Source organism: Dioscorea cayenensis, unplaced genomic scaffold, assembly GCF_009730915.1.
Source record: "Dioscorea cayenensis subsp. rotundata cultivar TDr96_F1 unplaced genomic scaffold, TDr96_F1_v2_PseudoChromosome.rev07_lg8_w22 25.fasta BLBR01000893.1, whole genome shotgun sequence".
In the NCBI taxonomy this organism is placed as follows: Eukaryota; Viridiplantae; Streptophyta; class Magnoliopsida; order Dioscoreales; family Dioscoreaceae; genus Dioscorea; species Dioscorea cayenensis.
In genome coordinates this window covers 172824-196101 of record NW_024087284.1, presented here as the reverse complement: position 1 = coordinate 196101, position 23278 = coordinate 172824, and positions in this window count along the sequence as shown.

The following is a 23278-nucleotide window of genomic DNA, read 5'->3' as shown; positions in this document are numbered from 1 at the left end:
TAGACCCCTTGCCTTGTTCACTCTCGGCATTAGAACGGGAGCAACGCTCAACCGCCACCCGGGAGATCGACTAAATTGAATTCTCTTTCACCTTTGCCATGATGAGCAACGGTCGCGAGATCAAGAGAGATTTGCAGGTGTTCGACGAAATTCCCAGTAAAAAACCCAGGTATTTGATGAAATGCCTGGGTCTTAACTGGGGTCTTCTCCACTGAGTCAATATAGTCAAAGAAACAAAAAAGAGAAAAGTTTTTAGGGGGCCAATCAAAATGATGCACATTCATTAGATTATATAGTAGTCTAATACAACCCATCAGACACTATCTTAACTTCCATTGGACAAAACACTATCAAGTATTTCATTGGTTACTTAACGTAGTCCAGCACTGGTTGGTTACTGACTCCCAGAGATTACTAAACATATTATAATATATATTCAAAAGTCTTCAACTTCTTTAACACCCATTTGGTCAGAGCACCATGCCATTCTCCTTGCTTCTTCGGAGAGCCATCTTGGACCGGCACAGCACCATCCCAGCACCCATGCTCCCATCCATCTTCACACCATGCCCTTCCACCATCCCTGCAAGGTCATGGTCAGCTTCTTCATGCGTACACGCATCCATGCCACCTTCAATCATTCTCCCAACACTCCCTCTTGATTGAAGTGTCCGAACTCCAATCAAGTGTCTCATTACAGCATGTTTTTCAGACGACAGAGGTTTTGTAAACATGTCAGCAAGTTGTTCATCAGTGGGACAATGATGAAGAGAGATTACATTTTCAGTTACCAGCTCTCTGATGAAGTGATAGTGCACGTCTATATGCTTCGTCCTCCCATGGTGCGCAGGATTCTTTGCCACGGTAATCGCAGATTGGTTGTCACACCATAGTTGAGTAGGCTTGCTGATAGAATGCCCACATTCCTGCAAGAGTCTTCTGAACTAGACGACTTGACAAGCTGTAGAAGTCGCAGCAACGTACTCAGCCTCCGTGGTCGATAGTGCTACTATTTCCTGCTTCTTCGCGCTCCAAGATATAGAGCTCAATCCCAATCGAATTAGCATGCCTGATGTGCTCTTCCGGTCTGGCAGAGAACCTCCCCAATCGCTATCCGAAAAAGCTTCAAGTATGCCTTCGTCTCCTCGTGAAAACCAGAGACCAAACTCCTTAGTTCCTGCTAAGTATCTTAGCACTCTCTTTGCTGCAGAGAAATGACATAGGCTTGGACAACTCATGTATCGTGTAAGATAACTCACTGGGAAACATATATCAGGCCGTGAGTGAGTGAGATATAGGAGCTTTCCAACGAGACTACGATACATCATAGGATCACTGAATTCTTCTTCAGATATTCCCTGTGCTTTGTTAATCATACCCATTGGTGTTGGCACTGATTTTGCAATCGATCATATTCAGTTGATGTAGCAACACCTCTATGTATCTCTTTTGCCTGATAAAATACCATCTGATCTCGTGATAACCTCTAATCCCGAAAAGTAATTTAATTCACCCGAGTCGGACATATCAAACGTACTCATCATTTACGCCTTTAAATTGATTAATGAGAACCTCGGATGAGCTTGTGTAAATGATGTCATCCACATACACACTTAGCAGCAACCTCTCTCCATTTTCCAGCTCCTTTCTGTACAATGTGTGTTTACACTCACTTCTCACATATCCAAGCTCCCGAAAGTGACTGTCAATCCTTCCATACCATGCGCGAGAGGCTTGTTTCAAGCCGTATAGCGCCTTTTTTAATTTACACACAAGATGCTCGTTCCCTTCTATTATATACCCTTCAGGTTGCATTGTATATACTTCTTCTTGAATGTTTCCATTCAGGAATGCTGACTTAACATTGAAATGGAATACTGGCCATCCTGCGTGTGCAGCTAGAGCCAATAGCAGCCTCACCGTCTCCAACCGAGCAACAGGTGAAAAGACCTCCTCGTAGTCCACTCCCTGCTTTTGTGAGTACCCCTTTGCTACCAATCTTGCCTTCAGCTTCACCACTTGTCCTTGAGCATTCACCTTTGATCTGTAAACCCATTTCAGCCCCACTGCTCGCTTCCCTGGAGGTAAGTCACACAGCTCCCATGTGTGGTTCTTCTCAATTGACATAATATCGGAGTTCATTGCCTCTTTCCATTCCTTGTGCTTCATGCTTCTTTGAAGTCATGAGGATCACCTGCACAAAGAGCAAATGTACAGGTGCTATATATATCGAGCGACAATCGTGTCTTTCTCGGTGTTGTGTCTCCGATGCATGCGACTTGAGACACTTGCCTCTGAGATGTATCATCACTTGTGGAAGCTCCACCTTCATCTTCGATTATGATCTCTGTATTTTGATTATTGCTGGACCCCCAGTTCCATCGAGAGTCCTCAAACACCACATCACGACTCACAATAATCTTGCCAGTGTCGAGATTATATAGCCTGTAAGCTTTGGCATTTGGACAGTACCCAATAAAGACACATCTTTCTGATTTATCATTGAGCTTCTGCAGTTTCTGCGAAGGTATTAGAGCAAATGCAATACATCCAAATACCCGAAAATGACTCACATTGGGTTTAACTCGATGCATGGCTTCGTACGGGGTCATATTGCGCAGTGCAAGAGTGGGACACCTATTTACAAGATACACAGCAGTGAACACTGCTTCTCCCCAAAACTTCACAGGTAACTCTCGACTCTTCATGAGACTCCTTGCCATTTCAACCACAGTCCTGTTCTTGTGCTCCACCACCACGTTCTGTTGAGGTGAGTAGGGAGCAGTGAACTCCCTCTTGATTCCAAACTTGTCACAATATTCCATGAATTCGTTTGAAGAAAACTCCCCTCCTCGGTCGCTTCTCACTGCTTTTAGCTTCAGGCCTGTCTGCCTTTCCATGAGAGCATGAAATGTCTGGAACCTTGCAAATGCTTCAGACTTGCTCTTGATGAAATAGACCGTGCACCACCTGCTATAATCATCAATTAGCAGAAAAAAATATTTGTTACCTCCCAGTGTGTCTTCACTCATAGGACCACAGAGGTCCATGTGCACAAGTTCAAGACATGAACTTGATCTTCTCGCCATTCCACTGGGAAAAGGAGTTCTAGCCTGCTTAGCCATTACACAGTCCTCACAGTGTGTTTTCTTCTTCAGCTCTGGCATCCCCCTTACTAGCTTCTTGTGAGCCATGTACATGAGACTTTTATAGTTTAGATGCCCGAGTCGTTGATGCCATAGCTCCTCTACTGTTTGACTCTTCATAGCTAGCACCAAACTGTCCATCCTAGCAATATCCAAAGGGAACATGTTATTACTTGATCTTGGAATTGAGATTACCCAATTTCTCTCTTGATTATCACTGATGATGCAATGATCCTTTTCAAACACCACCGAATATCCCTTGGTGAGCAATTGGCCTACACTCAAGAGATTGTGCGCAAGTCCCGGCACATATTGGACTCCCTGCAGCTTCTTCTGAGTTCCGGACGTTGTATTGACAACCACTGTCCCCACTCTACACACCTTCATCTCCTTGTCGCCTCCCAGCCTCACAGATACATTCAGCGACTCATCAAGTTCATTGAATAGCACTTTATCACCGGTCATATGATTCAAGCATCCAGAATCAATTAACCATATAGTGTTTGAGTGTGTACCTGTCGAGCTACTCGCCATGAAGAGACATTCAGTGCTTCCCTCTTCTACTATTAGACCAGCACCTTTCTCTGGTTGCTTCTCCCGAGCTCGGCACTTAGCTTTCATGTGCCCGAACTTCTTGCACTGAAAACATTGAATTTGGCTTTTGTTGTCAAAGCTCCTTCCATGACCTCCTCTTGCTCGGCCTCTTCCACGAGCAAATGACCTTCCTCGGCCTCTACCGTCACCCCACGAGCTCCCAGCGCCCGCACCCTTGCTATAGTTTGCTATAGGAAGCTCACTCTTGACTTGAAGAGCTTTCTCTCCCACTTTCCCTGCAGCACGATTTACTCTCACCTCGTGTGCCTGCAGTGTCCCACAGAGATCCTCTAGTGTAAGCTTCGCGATCTCCTTCGACTCCTCGATTGCAACAGTAACCCAGTCAAACTTCGGCGCCAAACTTCTGAGAACCTTGGACACTACTTCTGGTTCCTTAAGCTTGTGTCCAAGTGATTTGATCTGATTAGTGATAGTGATGACTCGTGAGATATATCCCTGGACCCCCTCTTCGTCTCCCATCTGCAACGTCTCAAACTCCTGCCGGAGAGCTTGGATTCTCACCGACATTACCTTGGAGGTACCAAGGTAATGCTTTCTTAAGATCTCCCATGCATCATGCGCTGATTTCGCTTCCGCGATCCGGTCAAGATTTGGACCGTCCACGGCTTGTTGGATCAGACACAACGCCTTAGCGTCTCTTTTCGGTTCTCCCTCTCCACTTTGCTTCATCCTTTGACTCTTTCCGACCCGTTTTTCAACGGATCCCACATCTCACGGGATCGAAGGCGATCTCATCCTCAGATTCCACCGTCCATATTCTCGGCGGTAAAGATTGGAAGCGATGGGTGAGAGAGACCTGCCGGGTTATTTGCGAGGCAGCCGACGAGTTGCTAGTTGCCATAGATGAGCTACGATACCATATTGATGAGCAACGGTCGCGAGATCAAGAGAGATTTGCAGTTGTTCGACGAAATTCCCAGTAAAAAACCCAGGTGTTTGATGAAATTCCTGGGTCTTAACTGGGGTCTTCTCCACTGAGTCAATATAGTCAAAGAAACAAAAAGAGAAAAAGTTTTCGAGGGGCCAATCAAAATGATGCACATTCATTAGATTATATAGTAGTCTAATACAACCCATCGAGCGCTATCTTAACTTCCATTGGACAAAAACACTATCAAGTATTTCATTGGTTACTAGCGTAGTCCAGCCTTTGGTGAGTTCTTTCGACTCCAGATTACTAAACATATTATAATATATATTCAAAAGTCTTCAACTTCTTTAACACCCATTTGGTCAGAGCACTATGCCATTCTCCTTGCTTCTTGGAGGCTAGTCTTGGACCGACACGGCACCATCCGGCACCCATGCTCCCATCCATCTTCACACCATGCCCTTCCATCATCCACTGCAAGGTCATGAGTCGAGCTTCTTCATGCGTACACGCATCCATGCCACCTTTAATCATTCTCCCAACATGCCAAGCGGGGGCCGATAGTTGCTATTTCCCCCCGAAAGACCTGCCACCAACCCCACTCTCTTCTCCGAAGATAAGACATACCTGCTAAGACCTCGATGGAATTTCCTCATACCAAGACTAAGGTCGACTTCCAACGGGAGAGCAACGCCGGTGAGCCTCCTCACCAAAGCAGAGACGAACATTTTATGTGGCAAGGAGGCTTGTGATAATGCAATCAACTCCCTCGCCGATCGCAACACTTCCGAGATAATTCCCTAGCTCCAACCATGGAGCGGAAAGTTCCAAATGAGCATCCATTGCCATCCCTAGGCCCGGCCACCGACCCTAAAGCCGCCGACCAAGGTGCCAAAGCGCATAGAGCAAGGACCATCCCCGCCCGATCTCAAATGTACCCATCTTGCACACCTCCGTCACTTCTTCTCTACTTTTCAATGGCACCAGAAAAGCACACTCATTCAACTGCGTAATAGGTTTAGCAAAGGGGATGTTAAAGATAGAGGGCGCCACCTCCAGGATGCTAGAATCATTGACAAAACCATCGATGAGCGACAGCACAGCAACCTTCGCTAGCTCCTCCCGAGTGGCCGCAATCTCAGTTATTAGAGGAAGAGATCTCTACACGCCTTGCAGTCCTACCCCCCACCGTTGCAGTTAACGCACCTGGTTGCACTATCTCTGAGTACCCCGCCGAACCCTTCAGCAACTTAGATCTCACGTATAACTGTTTGCGCTGCAGACTGAGCGTGTCTCAACCCGCCCGGATAGCAAGCTGCCAAATGCTCAACACCAGAACAGCGCAGGCACACCACTTGGTGCTTGCACTCGGCCGTCGAATGTGAGGTCCTGAAACAACGCCCGCACGTCAGACTCTTCGATGAGCGTGGGCGTTTGGCTTCTGCGATCTTTGTTCCACCGCGGGGTTGGTCAGAGGAAGTGCTGCTCATGGTCATCCTTGACCCCTTCTTCTTAGGAGGCTGACCGTCTAAAGAAGAGGACGACACTGCTTGCGCGTACGAAATGGCCCCGCCTTTGTTGTTGATGCTCGACAGCAAAACCTTGGACGTCTGAGGCAAAGGACCATGACCTTCACCTAGCTCTTCACCTCCATCCTCGCCATAGCCCGGCTTCCCGTGAAAATAAAGTTATCACCATTGAAAAATATTTATTACAACACAACTATAATCATTATCAATTGATGTATTCATTGCCCTTGAATAATTTTTTTATCTATTGATAATTCTATCACACTGTTATTTTTAATAGAATAATTCAAAAGCTACTCAATATTTAGTATTCCATTCACACTGTTATTATCAAAAGCTACTCAATAAGATGAATCTTGAGCGCTTTGGTGTTACGGATGAGCTCGGGGAAGGTGGATTGCTCCATCCCGCGCTTTTTCTAATGCTTTTGTGAATTCTTTTGATTTAGTGCTTGACAATGTTGCACAATAGATGAAGTACAGTATGGATGTGCTTATTGTGTGTAATGTGTGTAGATGAACCTGAGATACAAGAAGTTCCAACTTTGTCAAAGCGTCCGGCATGATCTTAGTGAATGGAAAGCTAGACATGCTACTCTGGTTTTGTCGACTGTTAAGGTACTCGAGCTCTTACTGGCCATTTATGTAGGCACAGCTAAAAACTGATTTTTTTTTTCCTGATCTCTGTTTATGTTTCAATTAAAGAATCCATTAAAAAAATTCAGTTTTTGATCAATTTTTGAGCTTACTTCCCAAAAAGATTGCTTTTTTTGTGCCCAATGTAGATCGGATGCCTAGAAGTCTTTTTCACAAATGTGCATGTGATTCAATGAATAAGTAGTAGCGTTTTTGTTGTAAGACACTTTTTGTTCTATTTTGCATCGAGTGTTGGTGAATTTGTATTTGATATCTCTTGTTATGACAATTCATGTTAGACAGTTTAGTTTTCTAGAGGTGGTACGAGTTACTCTTTTCTATCCTTGCAAGAGATATCAAAGTTCAGATTTGAGTTATGTCCTAGATATATGAAAGAGCAAAAATTTTGGCAAATATACTTCATTCTTGTGAGCAATTATGTGGCTCCATGTTGATGGTTTTGCAGATGAAGAATCGAGAAAGTTCGGGTATCAATCGAAATGAACACCATGGAAGCCTGGCTGAAGAAGAAACACAAAGCGAGTAACAAACACAAAGCATACACTCATTCACACACACCTTTTTTTCTTCGATCCAAACACTACAAAACAAAGGAGAATAAATAAAAGAAAAGATACTGAAAATACAATAATGTCCTTAACTTAACCCAGACAACCATCAGCATGCCTCGAACTTAAACTCCATCTCATGATCCATTCATCTCGACCATTCATTGCTTCTTACTCTCTCTTCTTCACATAAACTTCGACAACCCATATGATACACTAACTTCTTTTGTTATATAAGCGCTCTTCGGATCGTTGAACTTCATAGCTTCAATCAATAAACATTCCCCCCTTGATTGAAGAGTACACATTCCCGAGTTGCTCTCTAAATTGGCGGTGACTCACGAAAATTTAAGCATTTAGTCAATCCATCGACTACTTGCTCATCGATTTGCAAAACTTCAGATGTACCTCTTTGTTTGACACTAAGTTTCTTATGAAATGAAAACTTAATGTCAATATGCTTGGATACGCCATGCATAATGGGATTTTTGCAACATTAATCTTTGGATTTATTATCACACCACGGTGTAATAGGATCATTGCAAGTCATACCACATTCTATTAACATTCTTTTTCATCCAGATTCCATGACAACATGCTGAACAAAGGGAGATGTATTCAGCTTACGTAGTTGAAAGTGCAACAATTTCTTGCTTTTTTTGATGACCAGCAGGGCGACTCCCGAACCCAAGTTAAAAAAACATACCCTGAAGTGCTCTTTTACGTCAATTAAATCTCCACTCCAATCACTATCAGAAAATCCCTCTAAAACACATTTAACTCCACTATAGTATTGAATGCCATACTCAAGTGATCCGACCAAGATACACGAGAATATACTTAGCTGCAGACAAATTGAACTCTAGTGGGCTTTGCCATAAATCCGGATAATAAATTAGCGCAAACAAGATGTACGGGTCTTGTATGTGTTAGATAGAACAACTTTCAATTAATCTTCTATATAGAGTTGCATTTACTTCCTCTGATTTCCCAAAAAAATACATTGTTTTTGTTTCAATGGTCATTGGAACATTTGTGAGGCTTACAGTCGCATATGAAACAATTTCAACAAATCTTACGTGTATTTCTTTTTGAGACACATGTATTCCAACATGATCTTCTTTGAATTTCAAAGCCTAAGAAATATTTCATCACACCCAAATCATTCATTTCAAATTCTCTTTTCATTTCTACTCTGAATTTTTTTACGCTTTTTAATCTTGATGAACTCATATATATGAGATCATCAACATAGACTCATACCGGCAGTATATCTCCATTTTTCTTCAATCTTTTTTTGTACAATGCATGTTCCATCGACTTCTTTGAAAACCACTGTGATTGCATCCAAGTATCTAGTCTTTCATACCATGCTTTAGGAGCTTGCTTCAGACCATATAAAGCCTTGATTAGTTTATATACCATGGTCTCTTTGCCTGGAATTTCAAATCCCCTTGGCTGAGCTATATAAACATCTTCTTCAGAAATTCCATTCAGAAAGGCTGATTTTACATCCAATTGAAAAACAGTCCATTTTTTATAAGCTACAAGAGCCAAGAAAATTCTCACTGTGTCCATTCTCACAGCTGGAGCAAACACTTCCTCATAATCTACTCCATACTCTGATTGTATCCTTTAGCTACTAACCCGAGCTTTGTACTTGTCTACTTCTCCATTTGATTTGAATTTTTGTTTTATAGAGCCACTTTACACCTATCATCCTCTTGTGCAGGTGGTAATTCACATAGTTGCCATGTTCCATTCTTTTCAATGGAATTAATTTCTTCACACATTGCTTTTCTCCAAACTTCTAATTTTTCGGCTTCTTCAAACCTTTCGGGATCCGAAAACACATAAAAGCAAAAGCTGCAACTTTCATACACTTCTCTAAGTGATCTCACCTTTTGAATTGGAGAATCATCTACACTGATATCCCTTTCTTCCCTTGTTTGCCTACTTGGTATGCCATTATTTTTTCGATTCGAAACCCTTGAAGAATCAACTTGAGAAACATGAGATCCACCACTAGCGGGAAAAACCAATAATGATTGAATTACTTCGACCTTATCTTGTGATGCGGAGACATTTTTCTGAAATTTCTTCCCTCATTCCATACCCAATTCCTATCTTCCATAAAAATAGACATCTCTCACGAGAATTAATTTTCGAGTCGGGAATATAGATTACGTAGCTTTGAGTGTTTTGTTGTATCCAATGAAAAATACCCTTTTGAGCCCTTTCATCTAATTTACGTGACTTCGAGCAATTGTTTTTAGGAAAAGCAAAGAGACCCAAAAAATCTTCAAATGAGATACTTTGAGGCTTCACACCAAACCATACCTCATGAGAGTCATTCCTTTCCATGACTGAGTAGGAGATATATTGGACAAGTATCTTTGCTGTTAACACTTTGCATACGCCCAAAATTTTTACGAGGAAGATTTTTTTAGCTTTCATCATGCTTCTAGCTCTCTCTACCAATGTTCTATTCTTTCTCTCTGCTACCCGTTTTTGCTAAGGTGAATAAGGTCTTTGAGAGTTCATGCTATGCCCAACCTGCTTTGCAAAAACAAATTAAATTCTCTTGATACAAATTCTCCACCTCTATACATTCTTAATATTCTCAATTTCTGATTTGTTTTGTCTCTCAACAAGTGCAACAAATTCTTGAAAACAAGAAAAAACTTCATGCTTGAACTTTAACATATAAACCCAACACATCCTCGTATAGTCATCAATAAATAAAAGAAAAATACATGTTCCTCCCTAATGACTCCGGTTTGCATTGGCCATGAGACATCGGCATGAACTAAATGTAGTCTCGTTTAGCTCTCCATGATCGCCTTCGATGAAATGAATTTCTTGCCAATTTTCCATAGATACAAGCTTCACAATATTTGAATTTTTGTAAGCTTGGCAATCCAACCACCATTTCTTGTTGTTTAAGAGTTTGCAGACTCTGCATGTGAAGATGACCAAATCTCTGATGCCAAAGCAATGAAATATCATCTTCATTCATCATTTGCAGTATCAATTTTAGCAAATTCCACGGGATAGAGATTGTTATTATTTTTTTCTTTTACATTCAATAATTTCTCACCGGTTTGTGGATGTACAACATGACATTCCTTATTCTTGAAGTTGATAATATAACCCATGTCGACCGGTGACCTACACTAATGAAAGTTATCTTCTAATCTTGGCACATAGTATACATCATGAATGAATTTCTTTTCTCCATTTTGAAGAGTAATAGCAACAGATCCTTTCCCATTAACTTTCACCTCTCGATCATCAACCAATTTCACTATATGGCACAAGGATTCATCCAACTTAGTAACGAGAGCTTTCTTGCCTGTCATATGATGAGAGCATCCACTATCTAGAAGCCAAATAGCTGAATTTTCTTGATCGGTTTTTCATAGTAGCATCATGAACCATAAACAAGCTACCGATTATCCTTGATTGTTGACTCTCTTGATATTAATATTTTGCTCTTGAACTACTGTTTAGTGACCAACAATAAGCTTTGATATGACCATATTTCCCACAATGGAAAGCTTTCGAACACCTTGATAAGAACCTCTTCCACCTCTTTGATTAGTTGTTGTTCTATGAGATTGCCTTTGACCACCTCTTCCATCTTGTTGTTCTAGTTGAGCATAACTGCGGGAATCACAACTATATCCTCTTGGAACATCAAAAGTACCTTTTTGTATTATTCATACCTCCTCTTCCACCGACATCATATCCTCTTCCTCTACCTCTAGAAACCTCTACCTCCGCCTCTTGCATACCCTCTTCCTCTATAAAAAGTCGAGATGACCAATCTTCACTCTCTAGAGGACTCCCACTGCTTGTAGATGCCTCTCCCTTCACATAAAGAACTTTGTTTGTTGGTTGATCTACAAATCTGTTAAGCCTTGCTTCATATGCTTGGGAGCGCCACTTTCGAGCTCATTTAAGGACAATTTATCAACATCTCTAGCTTCTTCTATAGAAGTAACCACATTATCATACTTGATGGTTAAGCTTCTCATCACCTTGGAGACAACTTCCTTCTCTTCCAACTCATAGCCAAGCCCTTTAATCTGATTCACAAGAGTAATAACCCTTGAAACATATTATTGAACTCCTTCATCTTCTCTCATTTGCAAAACTTCAAATTTCTGTCTGAGAGTTTGTCTTCTCACAGAAACAATTCGAGAAGATCCATAATACTTAGATTGAATATGCTCCCATGCTTCTTTTGTACTTGTGAATCTCTGCAATCTGATCAAAGTGATTATCATCCATAGATTGTTGAAGAAGATATAAAGCTTTAGCATCATCATTGCTACTCTTCAATTTTTCAGCATATGTTCCCTCTTAGAGCACCCCTTTCTCTACCACTTCCCATATATTTTGAGATATAAACAAGGTCTTCATTTTTGCACTCCATCTATCATAATTTTCTCCTCTAAAGAAAGGCAAAGCTGATTGAACAATATCAGGGTTAGAGGATGAACTAGAAGTCATACCCTCTTTAAGTTAACACTAAATTCAAGGGAAAATATCAAGCTTCTTGATGCAACTCACTCCAACACTGCAAAACTCTTTACTCCTAAGCTCTGATACCACTGTTGACAGTTTGCAGATGAAGAATCATAAAGTTCGGGTATCAATTTGAAATGAACACCATGGAAGCACAACTGAAGAAGAAACACAAACAGTAACAAACACAAAGCATACACTCATTCACACACACCTTTTTCTTCAGTCAAACACTACAAAACAAAGGAGAATAAATAAAAGAAAAGATACTGAAAATACAATAATGCCCTTAACTTAACTTGAGACAACCATCGGCATACCTCGAACTTAAACTCCATCTCATGATCCATTCATCTCGAGCCATTCATTTGCTTCTTACTATCTCTTCTTCACATAAACTTGACAACCCATATGATACACTAACATCTTTGTTATATAAGCGCTCTTTTAGATCGTTGAACTTCATAGCTTCAATCAATCAACACTCCACAATTATTGATTTGTCTTTGTGGATGCTGGATTATGCTGGTATTTTTTTTAAAAAATTGTTGTTAAATGCTAAATTAATTATATGCATAGCTTGCATGCTAGGAACATTTTATAAAGGGATTGGATTATATCTTGAAATTTGTTTTAGTATGGAGAGTGGGTAGCGATAATTCTACAATTAGCTTCATAAATTCAAGTGCACGTACACTATATGGATAGTTCTATATGTTAGATGTATGTATATATATACATGAGTAGTGGAGTATACTTGTATGTGTTGCTTCTATATGTAACCCCTTAATCACTTGTTTCTAACATCAATTGATGAGTATTAATCCATTCTTTTCTCCTATATCCTTCTTCCCTCTTCTAACATGGTATCAGACTAGGTGCTTTCCTCCGGCCATCTTCTCGAGCCATCTTCTCCAGTCATCTACGCCGACCATCTTCTCCGGCCATCTTCTCCGGTTATCTCTCCAGCCATCTCTCGACATTTTTCTCCTTTATTTTCTACCTCACTACATCCTTTTCTTATTCTTTTCTCCTTCATCCACTCTTTCCTTGATCCAAAAAAAAAAACAAACAAACAAACTTCTGCTTCACCACCAGCTGTGCGGCGCGCCGCAACCCGGCGGCGTCCACAGTGCCCGTCCCGCGCCCCCTCCCACGGCGCCCGGCGCTCACGCGGCGCCAGTGCTGCTCCCCTCCGCTAGCAACCGCGCCCCTGCCGGCGCTGCGCCCGGCTGCGCCCGCGTCCGTGACAAGCCCGGCCCGGCCCGTGCCGCGCTCGGTGATGCCCGAGCTCGGTACTGCGCCCGCCACACCGGACGCCGGCGCCCGCCGGACATTGCCGCCCGCCTCCTTGCTCTCATCACCTAGCTCCTGGAATCAAGGCTTCCTACATTTTCCAATTACATGAAGACAACAAGTGTTGGGCCTTTGCCTTCAAAAGTAAAGACATTGATATGATTGGAACTGTGCACATGTGATTCATTTGATAGTGCCAGATATTAAAAAAAAAAAAAGTACCAGATGGACGCTTATGGATTCAGTAGGATGTTACATGAGATACGTCACCGTAATCTCCACCATTCCGATGTGGTGCTTGATGGCACCAACTATATTCCTTGGCGACTCACTATCAAGCGGATTCTCGATGGTGTCCGCGTTCTTCGTCACGTTGACGGTACATGTCTTGCTCTCACTGCCCCCTCTCTCTCTGACACTGCTGCCTCCACCGAGGCCTCAGCTCTTCTCACAGCCTTTGAGCAGCAGTTTGAGAAATGGGCTGCTGATGATTCTACAACCAAGATGATGATCTCTCAGACGGTCACTCTTGACATTCGTACTTAGATTGTTGATCTTTCCATCGCTCGGGACATGTGGGACTATCTTGAGCGTCGTTACTGTGGTTCCAGCCAGGCACAACTTTACACCTTATATCAGGCTCTCTCTAGTCTCCAGCAGGGTGAGGACACAATCGACCAGTTCTATAGTCGGTATTGCACCTTATGGCATCAGATTGATGCTTTGACTCCTCCTTACTGTGCTGTTCATGCTGCCCAGATCCTTACCTGTTCTGACTCTTGCTCTCGTCGTCGTAGCCATGATGAGACATAATGTATGTATGAGTTCATTATGCGTCTTCGCCCTGAGTTTGAGCAAACTCGGGCTCAGTTACTTCATGCCCCCTCAGTCTACTCTTTGGATGAGGCCTTCACTTTTGTTCGTGCTGAGGAGACCCGTTTCCGGGCTTCTTTCACAGGGGGGTAGGGCTCTTGCTGTCTCTCACTTCCCTGTTGTGTTATCGCCCTCTTTATCTACTAGACCCCCCGGCTTCTCTGTCTCATCTCGGCCTTTTTCTACATGGTCGGCAGCTTTTATGACTTGTCACTATTGTGGTATTTTTGGTCATCTTCAGCGTGATTGTCGGAAGAAGCAGTGTGGACTTCCGCGTACTGCTCCTTCACCACCTCTTCTCCCACTGCCTCACCAGCAGGTACATGCTGTCTAGGTCTCTCCCCCTCCACCGCCCCTACTCCACCATCTTCTACTCCGCTGTCTCCAGCTGATCAGCAACTATTGGTGATGTTCCGCCAATTTCAGCAGTCCTATCTAGCGATTCCACTACCCATGCTGGCGGTCGGCTTAGGTTCCTCCTTCCGCTCTAGGTAGTTCACTGTCCTCTCGGCTTCTTGATTCTGGTGCTTCTACTCACATGACTCATGATGCCACTCATCTTCATCATTCACGTCCACCCCTTACACATCACAGGTGTTCATACTTTTGATGGCACTCTCCTTCCTATTTCATCTACTTGTCATTTTTCTTCTGATGCCTTCTCTGTTCCTTCTGTCTCTCATGTCCCTCGGTTATCAATGAACCTTATGTCTGTTAGTCAGCTCACTGATTATGACTGTCAGGTTATTTTTTACCGTACCTCATGTCATGTGCAGGATCAGAGTGGGACGGTGATTGGAGCTGGCCGCCACCATAATGGAGTCTATGTGTTGGATACCCTTCACCTGTCATCTTCATCTAGGCCCACTCACCACTGTCATGCTACAGTTCTATCTCATAATATGTGGCATCATCGTCTTGGTCATTTGTGTCAATCTCGTATGTCCTCTCTAGTTCGTCTTGGAGTCTTAGGAGCTATCTCTCCTTCCTCCGACATTATCTGTGTTGGCTGTAAGCTTGGTAAACAGCTACAACGCCCTTATCCCACGAGTGTATCTCAGACTACTGCTCCTTTTGAGCTTATTCATTCTGATGTTTGGGGTCCTGCTCCTTTTGTTTCTAAAGGTGGTAACCGTTATTATGTTATTTTCATTGATGACTACACCTGCTTTACTTGGATCTATTTTATGCATACTCGTAGTCAGTTATTATCTATCTATCGATCTTTCGTAGCCATGGTTCATACCCATTTTGCTGCCTCAGTCAATACTTTTCGATCTGACTCTGGTGGTGAATACATTTCTCAGGCTTTTCAAAACTTTTTATCTTCTGAGGGCATATTGCCTCAGTTATCCTGTTCGGTGCTCATGCTCAGAATGGGGTTGCTGAACGCAAACATCGTCATATCTTAGAAACGGCTCGTGCTTTTCTTCTTGGTACTTTTTTCCCTCCTCACTTTTGGGATGATGTTGTTAGTACAGCTGTTTATCTGATTAACCTTCAACCTTCCTCTCATCTTTATGATTGCAGCCCAGGGGAGTCTCTTCATGGGACACCTCCTCGCTATGATCATCTTCGTGTTTTTGGTTGTCGTTGTTTTGTTTTGCTCTCAGCGCTGGAGCGAACCAAGCTCACCGCCCAGTTTGTCTCCTGTGTTTTTCTGAGATATAGCCTTGAGCATAAAGGTTATCGTTGTTATGACCCCGTTGCTCGTCGTATTCGTATTTCTCATAATGTTACATTTGATGAGACCACCCCATTTTACGCTTCTCCCTCTTCTACTGAGTCCCTCTCTCCTTCGGTTCCTCTATCTTTCCTTTTCCCTCTCATTTCTCCTGTGGGTACCTCTCCTATGCCTTCTTCTCCGTCGATCATTACTCTTCCCGAGCTTCTTAGTCACTCCTTTCTTGACCCCCCTTCTCCTCTATCTGTTGAGTCTCCTACTGTGTCTACTCCTACTTCTTCACTTCCTCCTGCTCATCCGCCAATTCGTTTATTCTACCATCGTCGGGATCCCGTAGTGACTCCATCAGGGCAGGCCCACTCTGACGTCTCTCCTACTACTGATCCGCCTCCTGAGGTATCCTCTGCTCCTTACTCTTTACGAGATCGCTCCACTTTACATCCTTCTGTTCGTTATGCTTCTGCTAGCACCAGTATCTCAGATGTCATTGAGCCAGGTACATACAAGGAAGCGGTTCAATCTCCTGAGTGGCGGACTGCCATGGTTGAGGAACTTGATGCCTTATCTCGGACTCACACATGGGATATTGTCCCTCTCCCTACCCATGTTATTCCCATTACATGTCGTTGGATCTATCGGGTGAAGACCCGTTCTGATGGGTCTCTCGAGCGTTATAAAGCGCGTCTTGTTGATCATGGTTCTCAGCAAGAGTATGGTCGTGACTATGAGGAGACTTTTTGCCCCGTGGCCCACACTGCTTGTCCAGTACCTTAGTTCTTTGTTGTTCTGCATTCGTAGGGTGGGTTCTTCATCGACTTGATGTGAAGAACGCCTTTCTTCATGAGGGACCTAAAGGAGGAGGTCTACATGACTCCCTCCTCCCGGCCTTGAGTACCTCCCGGATCTGTTTGTCGCCTCGCCGCGCTCTCTATGGTCTCAAACAGGCTCCTCGTGCCTGATTTGAGCGGTTCAGCACGGTTGTTGAGGCTGCTGGATTTACTCCGAGCATACATGATCCGGCAGTCTTCATTCATTCTTCACCCCGTGGCCGGACCATTCTTCTTTTGTATGTGGATGATATGATTCTTACTAGTGATGATTCTGCTCACATTGCTTTTGTGAAGCAGAAACTATGTGAGACTTTTTTGATGACTGATCTTGGTCCGCTTCGTTATTTTCTAGGTATCGAGATCACATCTCATCTTGATGGCTATCGACTATCCCAGCAGCGTTACACTCTTGACCTCCTTGCTCGCTCTGGCTTGACAGATACTCGTACCGCCGCTACACCGATGGAGTTGTATTTGCAACTTCGTGCTTCTGATGAGATTCCCATACCGGATCCTTCTTGCTATCGGCATCTTGTTGGTAGCTTGGTCTATCTTCTTGTCACGCGTCCCCGACATCTCTCATGCCGTGCACATTCTCAGTCAGTTTGTTGCGGCCCCTACTTCAGTTCATTATGGACATCTTCTCCGGGTGTTACGATATCTTGAGGCCTTTGCCTCGTGTGGTCATTCTACTCTCATCGGTCCACTCTTCAGCTACAGGCCTATTCGGATGCTACTTGGGCTAGTTCTCCCGATGATCGAGCCTCTGTCACTGGCTATTGTATCTTTCTTGGGTCTTCACTTGTTGTGTGGAAGACCAAGAAACAACAAACTATTGCCAAGTCCAGTGCTGAGGCTGAGGTTCGTGCTATAGCTTCTACTGTACAGGAGGTGCTTTGGCTTCGCTCGATTTTGCAGGATTTTGGTGTCCCGATTCATTCTCCTATTCCTATTCACTGTGACAATACGGGAGCTCTTCAGATTGCAGCAGATCCAGTCAAGCATGAGCTGACCAAACACATTGGTGTCGATGCCCACTTCACCCGCTGTCATATCTGTGCTCATACTGTCTTCCTTCATTATCTTCCTACAGAGGTCCAGGTGGCTGACTTTTTCACTAAGGCTCAGACACGTGATCAGCATCTGTTTATGTTATCAAAACTCAAGACACATGATCCACCTTGAGTTTGAAGGGGGGGTGTTAGATGTATGTATGTATATATATACATGAGTAGTGGAGTATACTTGTATGTGTTTCTTCTATATGTAGCCCCTTGATTACTTGTTTCTAACATCAATTGATGAGTATTGATCCATTCTTCTCTCCTCTATCCTTCTTCCCTCTTCTAACACTATATATGGGAGATGCACAACTAACTGATGATGTAGCTCCTTGTTTCTTCTGGGGAAATATATTAAGCTATTGTAATGGTGCTGATGTGTGATGCCCAAGTTTTGTCTTGTGGGGGCAGTATAAGAAACTTGTCTGAGGTGTCAAATGAAAAAGATGCTTTGTGAGGCAATTGCCAATTGATTGTGAATTCTTGCAAACTAGACCGACCTAGCTGGATAAAAATGAAGGGTTCTTTGTAATTGCAACTTTGCTTTATAATATCATTATAGATTTACTAAGTAACCAAACTAAAATACCTTGATGTGTTGTCAATTGAATACCCATGCATGCATGTGTATTTGGTGCCTGAACTTGGTTCTTGTGTTTTATTTCTCCTTTATTCCATGTCACCTCTGTGCATTTTTCTGCAAGGAATAAGGGAATTTGATTGGAACTCCTATCTTCATATTTTATTTCCCTTAAAAATGAATCTAGACCATTTCTTTTGCTATGTTGATTTCTTATTTTGACATTTTCCAATGTGTGAATGGATGATTTTATTAACATATTTCTGAAGATGTAAGATTTTTATAATGCACATTGTTTTGCCCTCAGTCCTTCCTGTTGTTCTGCCAATCAGTTATGAGAAGCAATATGCAGAGGAGGTGACCATGAAAGCAAATTAACAAAGTTCAACGACAGACTAAAGGAAGTCTCTACTGTTACACCTGTTTCCAAGGATAAAGTGAACGAAACTAAGTCAGAAACTAAAGGATCATCATCAAAGTTAGAACAGGACTTGGATGTGTTTCTTTTGGGTGACCTTGGAAGTGAGGATGATGACCCAGGTGTGCTATTCAATCCTATTTTACCATGGTCATGGTGCAAATTCAATTGTCCTTGGCATATTCATATTTTACGATACTTATCAGTATTTTCTTCAGTGGATTGTTGAAAAATTATTTTTCTTTTCCGTCTCATTTTGTTCTACTTACTGTATTTTCAGATGGAGGTGATGATGGATTTGATGATGATTTTGATAAGAATGGAAAGATGGTGAGCACTCGATGTTTTGACAATAACTCAATTCTTGTCGAGTTCATAACTGCAGAGTTTAGGCAACTGAAAAAAATCTGGCATATTAGTTATTATTAGTTATTATTAGTTTATAACTCTCTTCTAGTTAAAGACAACAATTTATGCTTAGAGACAAGATGGATAATCCTCCCAAAACTTATTATCAAATGCTAGGTTCTGCTTGGTTCCTAGTTCATACCATTTTTACCATAGAAGCTAGCTTTGCAATGGCAGGGCTAAGTTAGATTTTTTGTCACTTTTCTACTGTCATTTCCAATCTTGTCAATGAAAACTATTAAAAGATTCATTCACTGAGTTGAATAACCTCATTCTCCCTTTTCAAATGATTGAGAGAGGAGAGATCCTAAACAATGTAATATCACAAACTAGTCAAGCTTCATAAATTCAAGTGCACACTATATGGATAGTTTTATATGGGAGATGCATAACTAAATATTGTAACAATCTTGATGTATGATGCCCAGGCTTTATCTTGTTGGGAGAATATAATAAAATTGTCTGAGGTGTCAAATGAAAAAGATGCTTTGTGAGACAATTGGCAATTGGCAATTGATTGTTAATGCTTGCAAACTAGACTGACCCAGCTGGATAGGAATGAAGGGTTGGTTGTTGGTTGTAATTGCGACTCTGCTTTACAATATCATTGTAGGCTTACTAAGTGACCAGACTACAATACCTTGATATGTTGTCAATTGAATGTCTGTGCATGCACTTCTATTTGGTGTCTGAACTTGGTTCTTGTTTTTTATTTTCCTTTTTATTCCATGTCAACTGTGCGAGTTTTTCGGCGAGTAATAAGGGATTATTGATTGGAAAGTCTTATCTTCCTATTATATTTTCTTGTAAATGAATTTAGACCATTTCTTTCAATTAGCTATGTTGATTTCTTGTTTTGACATTTTCCATCATGTAATGGGATGATTTTTGTTACCATATTTCTGAAGAAGTGAGATTTTTTTATAATGTACATTGTTTTGCCCTCGGTTCTTCCCTCGACAAGCCCTGTTGTTACTGCCAATCGGTTATGAGAAGCAGTATGCGAGAGGAGGTGACCATGAAAGCAAATGAACAAAGTTCAAGTGATAGACTAAGGGAAGCCTCCACTGCTACACCTGTTTCCAAGGATGAAGTGAAGGAAACTAAGTCAGAACCTAAGGTATCATCATCAAAAATAGAACAGGACATGGACGTTTTAATTTCTTTTGGGTGACCTTGGAAGTGAGGATGATGGCCCAGGTGTGCTACTCAATCCTATTTCACCGTGTTCATGGTGCAAATTCAATTGTCCTTAGCATATTTATATTTTACAATGCTTGTCTCAGTATTTTCCTCATTGGATTGTTGGAAAAATTGTTTTTTTTTCCCTTTCTCATTTTGTTCTACTTACTGTATTTTCAGATGGAGGCGATGATGGATTTGATGATGATCTTGATAAGAATGGAAAGATGGTGAGCACTCAATGTTTTGACAATAACTTAATTTCTGTCAAGTTCATAATTGTAGAGTTTAGGCAACTGAAAGAAATCTGGCATATTAGCTATTATTAGTTTATAACTCTCTTCAAGTTGAAGACAACAGTTTCTTCTTAGAGACAAGATTGATAATCTCCGAAGACTTAATTTCAAATGCCAGGTACTGCTTGGTTGCTAGTTCGTACCATTTTTGCTGTAGAAGCTAGCACTGCAATGACAGGGTTAAGTTAGATTCTTTGTCACCTTTCTACTGCCATTTCCTATCTTGTCAATGAAAACTATTAAAAGATTCAATCACTGACCACCTGTGTCTGACTATTTCTCATTTGGAAAGCTTTGCACTAATGATAGAAGGGAGGAGAGATCCTAAGCAATGTAATATCACAAATTTGTCAAGCGTTTGTTCATTGTTGGCCTGATTAGAATATTATTCCTCTTACCTTTATCAAAACATCATAACCACATTCACTTTTTTCAAAAATATATATATTTATGTATCTATTTTTGAATTCTTTTGTTGGGAACATTCCAGATGTGTCTTGATGATCTTATTTTCATTCCTGTGTAAATATTACATGCCAGCATGTAGGTTCCAAATATAAGATCCTACCTGAACATTCTCAAGTATTCTATGATTCTTGTTGCAATCCTTGCTCAAGGTAAGGCTTCAATTAAGTGGGGGATGTGGGGGATTGGTTCTGTGGAGTCTAAGTCCTTAAACTGGGTGCTAGTTACCAGTGCAGCATTCCAAATCAAAAAGGACTTACTAAGTTTATTCTTTTCAAGTAGATTATCTCATTAACAAAATATAATGTTTTTCTCAGATACTTAACTAGGGACCACTAATATGAATTTGTGAACGCTCAGGTTGTAAGTAGGAATTGCTAATATGGATTCCTGAAAATTTCCTTTTATGCTCCTGGCAGGGGTTGGAAAGCGATGAAGATGGTGAAGGTGCGAAATAATCTTGAAGGGTCTGTCTATTGCTGTGGTTTTTTAACATGGTTTTGTTTTTGTTTTTAAAGTGATAAACAAATCTGTTTATATTTTTGCATTAGTCGGACTCTTAGATGGTGGGGACCCACTCGTCCCATCGTAAGTGTCATTCTATCTAATTGTTTTTGTATTTAAAAAGGAACCTAAATGACCTTTTATCGCACAAGAAATTCAGTGAATTTCAAATTTGAAAAATATGCTGCATACGATTCGTTTTTCTTCGAGGTCGGATAAGTTTGTTTTATTCTATTGAATCTGTGAAGGAATGGGTAGTTTTGTTCTTTTTGTTGTGTTATTTGGATCAAGATTTAAGCATTTCAAGAGACCGTTATCACTATATTTTATGTTCATTTATTTTTTTTTGGGAAAGAGGAGCGGGGTGAACCCACTAGAGATCCAGAGACGTGCACAAGCCTCAGTGGAACAAGTGGGGACGGGGCCGCGCTCACGTGGGCGCTGAAACCACCCGTACACAACCACTATTCACAACTCCCAGAAATGTGCCCTCAGCCGAGAATCGAACTCTCACCACTCGGTGAGAGTTCTATCGGCGACCCGTGTACCAATAGACCCCAAGGTCGTTGGCAATTTTATGTTCATTTATAACAACATATTCATGCCAGACTGCATAGTGAATATGTTCTCCTTGAATCTAATAAGAGTGGTTTGAAATTTTTTTTTATAAATATTTTTTTTAAGGTTTTTCTGTTGCTTTACTCTTAATAAAAATCAAATTACATGTGATTACCTAGCTTAAAAAAAGTGATGCAAATACAAAATTTCTCCATGCTGTTGCCAATGGCCGCAAGAACCTTAATCGTATCCCTAGTATATACATACATATTTGTATATGTAAATGTATGTTTATATAGATATTCATATACATATATGTGTGCATATGCATATACATACATACATGTATATGAGTATATGTATATGTGTGTATATATGCATATATATATATGTATATATGTAGATGTGTATATATGTATATGCATCTATGTATATATATATATATGTAAACGTACCTATGTAGGTTTATATAAATATAAATATATATATATAAGTGTGTAAGTATATGCATATGTAAATATATATATATATATATATATATATATATATACATCATTTATGGATTTTCAATTCTCGGGATTTCGATTTACACTCAATTTGGACGTAGGTCTAAATACATATGTGAGAGTAATTTGGTTTTATCTTGGTGTTTTAAAATTCTTCAAACTAAATAAAATTTTTTTGAATGTGGTATTTAAAATATAACTTCAAATATCATAAAATAAACACTGCTTTCGTGAAACTTAGTCGTTAAAGAACAATTAAAATAAAAATAAAAAAGTGCCTTAACATATACTCCATCGCTTTCTTTATTCTTTTTTATTAAATAATAATAAATGTGTTTATTTAAATAAAAAAAACCACCTATATATGATCAAATGGGGGCGTTTTTTTTAATATTACTTATTTTAAATTTAATTACATACGTGCAATTAAATAGAAAATAAGTAATATTATAAAAAAAAACAATATTTTCAAAACCGGACCGGAAAGTGAACCGGCCAAACAATTGGGTCATGAGTCAATTGGTTGGACCGGATGACCCGGTTTGGTTGAATCGGATTCTGTAATATATATATATATATATATATTAATACAAGTATCAATTATCCAAACCCACATATATTCCAAGGCTAATTCAAACATGATATGCCAACATGCTACTTAACATGAACATGATATGCAAAATTATCATCCCACCAATTCACATGTGATATTATAAATA